General features: G+C 38.2%; 1 long non-coding RNA gene across 1 annotated transcript in view; it reads right to left on the bottom strand.

Moving 5' to 3' along the window:
- Positions 1-6000, bottom strand: part of LOC309488058 — a 145904-nt gene that overhangs the window by 93967 nt on the left and 45937 nt on the right. The window lies entirely within an intron of this gene.

The raw sequence follows: 6000 nt of genomic DNA, 5'->3' as shown, positions 1-6000 counted from the left end.
TCTTCGAAACAGCCTGTCGGGGTCCTGAATCAGCCTGCCGGGGTCTTGAATCAGCCTGTCGAGGTCTTGAATCAGCCTGTCGGGGTCCTGAATCAGCCTGTCGAGGTCTTGAATCAGCCTGTCGGGGTCTTGAATCAGCCTGTCGGGGTCTTGAATCAGCCTGTCGGGGTCCTGAATCAGCCTGTCGGGGTCTTGAATCAGCCTGTCCAGGTCTTGAATCAGCCTGTCGAGGTCTTGAATCAGCCTGTCGGGGTCCTGAATCAGCCTGTCGGGGTCTTCGAAACAGCCTGTCGGGGTCCTGAATCAGCCTGCCGGGGTCTTGAATCAGCCTGTCGAGGTCTTGAATCAGCCTGTCGGGGTCCTGAATCAGCCTGTCGAGGTCTTGAATCAGCCTGTCGGGGTCTTGAATCAGCCTGTCGAGGTCTTGAATCAGCCTGTCGGGGTCCTGAATCAGCCTGCCGGGGTCTTGAATCAGCCTCTCGGGGTCCTGAATCAGCCTTCCGGGGTCTTGAATCAGCCTGTCGGGGTTGTATTCGCTATAACAACCGCCTCGCTCTACATTATCCCGCTTATTACATGGCTACCCACCAAATAAATCAATAATTTGACACAAAATATTGATTTAAAAAGGAGTTTATCGATTTAAAAACGATTGTATTGCTTCCACTAAAGAAAATAGTCTGTTCCGTCTCTACGGTTAGAATCCTGCGTGTCCATGGCAACGCTCTGTTTTGCATGGCAACTGTGTGTTATACTCAGCAGCGTCTGTTATCAAGACATAACACACCGCATTATACATTAGAATTCAACCAAGCCATGTAATAAAGTATTTTAACAGACTTGGCTTTCTAAAAGTGCTCATATTAGCAGAAACACTCAGACACTGAGCTGACTGTGAGTGGATTAGACGTGGATCAGGCTGTAATATTATTGTTTATGATCTTCCATCAGCGTCACTGAGGAAAGACTGGTATGGTGATAATCTGCACCTCAGCGGTGTGCTAATGCTAACGTTAGCAGAGAAAGCTTTAATATACGTCAGACAGATCAAATTCACCACTGATCCCTCCAAATATCTATTGTACAAGAGATTTAATCTGATTTAATGCTATTTGATGCAGCTGAATGTGATATGATGAGGGTTTGCTAATACAAACTATTTCAGGAATAGATTTGTTCCTCTTCCCCCTCCCTACCTCACCTTTCTCCTATGATTTGACTGTATATTTGTTTATGTAAATGCATGTTTATGGTGTTCAAGGATTAAAACACATTTGCCGTCACCACGTTACATCCCTATCCACCGAGAATAAGTAAATTTTATCCTGCAGTAAGTTTTTGTCAAGACAGTTTTAAAACTAAAGTTTCATGTTTATGTTTAACTATGTTTAACATCTTATTCATTTTTATTTTGGAATAACTAAAGCTGGCTGCCATTGCGTAGGGTTAACCGTAAAGAATATGTAAGAATAACTTTGATATTTTTAGTCATATTTCAGCTGGACTGAAGCAGCTTTGGTTTACTTGATTAACTATGCATAATTTTTTTGAAAAATCATGAGTATCAAATATGATCATCAGGCTTTTGAGGAAGATTTATTTGTTCATCTCTCATTCATTGTATTGCATTGCATTATATGTTCTAAAACTAAAGATTTACTAAGCATTTAAAAATCACCTTACTAAGACATATTATTGGGAGATATTTATATGCATTTTATGTAATATCTGCTATACCGTTATAAAGATACAAGTGATCAGAATGTGCAACCTTTTAAAAGATTTTTTCTTTTATTATTATGTCCGAAGTTTCAATAAACTGTTCCATTTAAAGAATATATATATATATATATATATATATTTCAGACTATTATTTCATATGTCAGGCTTTACAGGGTTAAAGTTGTTGTGTTTGGCTTAACCTAAATCCACAAAGAACAAGTTTGCAATGTTCTCTATCCAATAAAGACTGGCACTGTTTTCAAAATAAGGAATAAACCCTGTTATGTAATGAAACTGGAGGCGTTTGGATGAATGTTTTATACCCTGAAAACAGTCAGGAAGAGTCTTTTACAATGTCAGATCAGGTAAATGCATAATTCATCATGCATGACTTGGTTAAAGGCCGTCATTTACACTTTAACATGATCATCGTTGATTGGCTGTAGTTTTAGATAATATTGAGAATTATCTTGAACACTATTTATTTAATAAGTGTGGATTTGTAATGGATTTGATGCACTTTCTGGTGCATTGATGGTTGTTCCTAGCTCTGTGAACTGATTAAAGGGGTGGTTGATTATGATTTGACTTTTCTAACTTTAGTTAGTGTGTAATGTTGCTGTTTGAGCATAAACAACATCTGCAAAGTTACAACGCTCAAAGTTCAAAGCAAAGGGAGATATTTGCTTTTAAAGAAATACAGGACTACAACAAACGGCTGGTAGAGACTACACGACATTCCTCCCGGGTTAGTGACATCACCAACCCTAGAATTTACATAAACCCCACCCCCTGAACACGATTTATAGATGATCAAGACAGAATATGCTAATTAATGACTAGAAGATAACTACACATCAGCTTCAGAAATTCATCAACTAACCATTCAGAAATGTCCTGTTGCTTCTACATGTTGTCACTTCTTTTTGAGTCTCTCCATCATTGTCTGACTCCGGTTTGAACATTAAAGGCTAAAAGTTTTGGAAATTTTCAGTGCATGTGTGTGTGAGGTAAAAGGACACAAGCTCTTGAAGCTCCGCCCCCTGTGCCGGGAGCAGCAGCTCATTTGCATTTAAAGGGACAGACACAAAACGGAGCTTTTTTGCTCACCCTCAAAAAGTGACAATTTTAACATGCTATATAAAAATATCTGTGGGGTATTTTGAGCTAAAACTTCACACACACACTCTGGAGACATCAGAGACTTATTTTACATCTTGTGAAAAGGGCATTATACCACCCCTTTAAAGACGTTTTGGATAATACGATAAATAAATAAAAAACATCTGTCAAATGCATGAATTAGTAAGTGAGATTGCCTCTTTATTTTTAAAGTGTTGTGTCAAGATTGACATTTTACATTGGTCACCAAACATAAACCTTGTAACTCATATTTGAGTTTGTTCTGTGGTTCAAACTAATTTACAAGGAACATTAATTTGTTTATGTTCATAGTGTGCCTGTAATATAGTCTGGTTTGTATTTTCTTTAATTTAGCGTAGTTTTGCGGTTCATGTTGACCTGGCTCTGTCTAATTTGATTTCTGTCACAATGGATTTGCACCGAGATTTTAATTGGACGCAGATTTTGATGATAACAAAAGACATGAAGCATTTTCTCCTCTGTGTGCATGATGATATGGTCAGTTGTGAAGCGTTTTTGTGTTAAGAAGCCGCCCGCTGAGAAGCGGTTCAGAAGAGTTGTGATGAACTCAGTGACCTGGAGGGTGGAGCTCCAGACGCTGTTATTGTTTGAGTTCTGATGTCCATCTGTAAGTACGCGGAAAAAAACGGTAGCATTTACTTGGAGGGGAAAAAACTGCTATAATTACAAAGAAACAGCAATGATTTTGAAGTAAAATACTCTATTAGACGGACTAAATTGCTTCTGGAAAAAAAAGTTCCATGACCAATAATGTTTTTGTGCAAAAGTTTTGAGAACAGATAACTTTAAACAAATGTTCTATCAACGTAACTGCTCATATCTTTGAGAGAACCTTGCCAGAACGGTAGTTAAAGGGGTTATGACATGGATTTTTTAAATTATTGTGTTATTATGTTCCTTGGGGTTAACTTATAATGTTATTGAAGTTTTTTTGCACAAAACAAAACAAATGTATATGCAGAAAAACGATTATTTTCAACCTTCATTCTGAGCCTGTGTCTGAAATGATCCGTTTTTAAGGCGCGGCTCCTTTAAGGCGTGTCAGTAAACGGCCATTGTTATGATGGCGGCAGTGGCTCAGTGGTTCATGTAGGTTGTTTACAAACCGAAAGGTTGGTGGTTCAATCCCCGGTTCCACCTGACCAAGTGTCGAGGTGTCCATGAGCAAGACACCTAACCCCAGCTGCTCCCGACGAGCTGGATGGCGCCTTGCATGGCTGACACCGCCGTCGGTGTGTGAATGGGTGAATGTGAGGCTATGTAAAGTGCTTTGGTGGCCATGGGTCTGTGAAAGCGCTATATAAGTGCAGTCCATTTACCATGATTGGCTAACGTCACTGCATAAAAAACAGTATCAACGCCCAATCGCTATTGAACGTGAGTAAGTGTTTTGAAAACATAATCCATATAAAACCGTCATTCACAGACAGAGCATTATGAAATAAATTATTTACAGTCTGCTGTCAGATCCAATACAGTCATTTATGTGACAATACATATATCTTAATCTAATTCTTTGCAAACTCTCCATTACACTATGCCAAAATAAAATGCCCAGAACAAACATATAATCCTTAGACATGATCTGGAACGCCATTAAAATTAACTATCCACTTGTTTCCGTCTCTACAGATGCAAACCAGCTGCTTAAACTGGACGTGTCATAGACAGCGTCAGTCATTATAATCTGAACACACATCTGTATACTGTATCAGTGTATCAGCGTCAGTCATTATAATCTGAACACACATCTGTATACTGTATCAGTGTATCAGTGTCAGTCATTATAATCTGAACACACATCTGTATACTGTATCAGTGTATCAGCGTCAGTCATTATAATCTGAACACACATCTGTATACTGTATCAGTGTATCAGCGTCAGTCATTATAATCTGAACACACATCTGTATACTGTATCAGTGTCAGTCATTATAATCTGAACACACATCTGTATACTGTATCAGTGTAGACAGCGTCAGTCATTATAATCTGAACACACATCTGTATACTGTATCAGTGTAGACAGCGTCAGTCATTATAATCTGAACACACATCTGTATACTGTATCAGTGTAGACAGCGTCAGTCATTATAATCTGAACACACATCTGTATACTGTATCAGTGTATCAGTGTCAGTCATTATAATCTGAACACACATCTGTATACTGTATCAGTGTCAGTCATTATAATCTGAACACACATCTGTATACTGTATCAGTGTAGACAGCGTCAGTCATTATAATCTGAACACACATCTGTATACTGTATCAGTGTAGACAGCGTCAGTCATTATAATCTGAACACACATCTGTATACTGTATTAGTGTATCAGTGTCAGTCATTATAATCTGAACACACATCTGTATACTGTATCAGTGTAGACAGCGTCAGTCATTATAATCTGAACACACATCTGTATACTGTATCAGTGTAGACAGTGTCAGTCATTATAATCTGAACACACATCTGTATACTGTATCAGTGTATCAGTGTCAGTCATTATAATCTGAACACACATCTGTATACTGTATCAGTGTATCAGTGTCAGTCATTATAATCTGAACACACATCTGTATACTGTATCAGTGTAGACAGCGTCAGTCATTATAATCTGAACACACATCTGTATACTGTATCAGTGTATCAGAGTCAGTCATTATAATCTGAACACACATCTGTATACTGTATCAGTGTCAGTCATTATAATCTGAACACACATCTGTATACTGTATCAGTGTAGACAGCGTCAGTCATTATAATCTGAACACACATCTGTATACTGTATCAGTGTAGACAGCGTCAGTCATTATAATCTGAACACACATCTGTATACTGTATTAGTGTATCAGTGTCAGTCATTATAATCTGAACACACATCTGTATACTGTATCAGTGTAGACAGCGTCAGTCATTATAATCTGAACACACATCTGTATACTGTATTAGTGTATCAGCGTCAGTCATTATAATCTGAACACACATCTGTATACTGTATCAGTGTAGACAGCGTCAGTCATTATAATCTGAACACACATCTGTATACTGTATTAGTGTATCAGTGTCAGTCATTATAATCTGAACACACATCTGTATACTGTATCAGTGTAGAC

This window comes from Leuciscus leuciscus (genome assembly GCF_965113295.1).
Source record: "Leuciscus leuciscus genome assembly, chromosome: 23".
Classification (NCBI taxonomy): Eukaryota; Metazoa; Chordata; class Actinopteri; order Cypriniformes; family Leuciscidae; genus Leuciscus; species Leuciscus leuciscus.
This window is presented reverse-complemented; position numbering and strand designations above follow the sequence as displayed.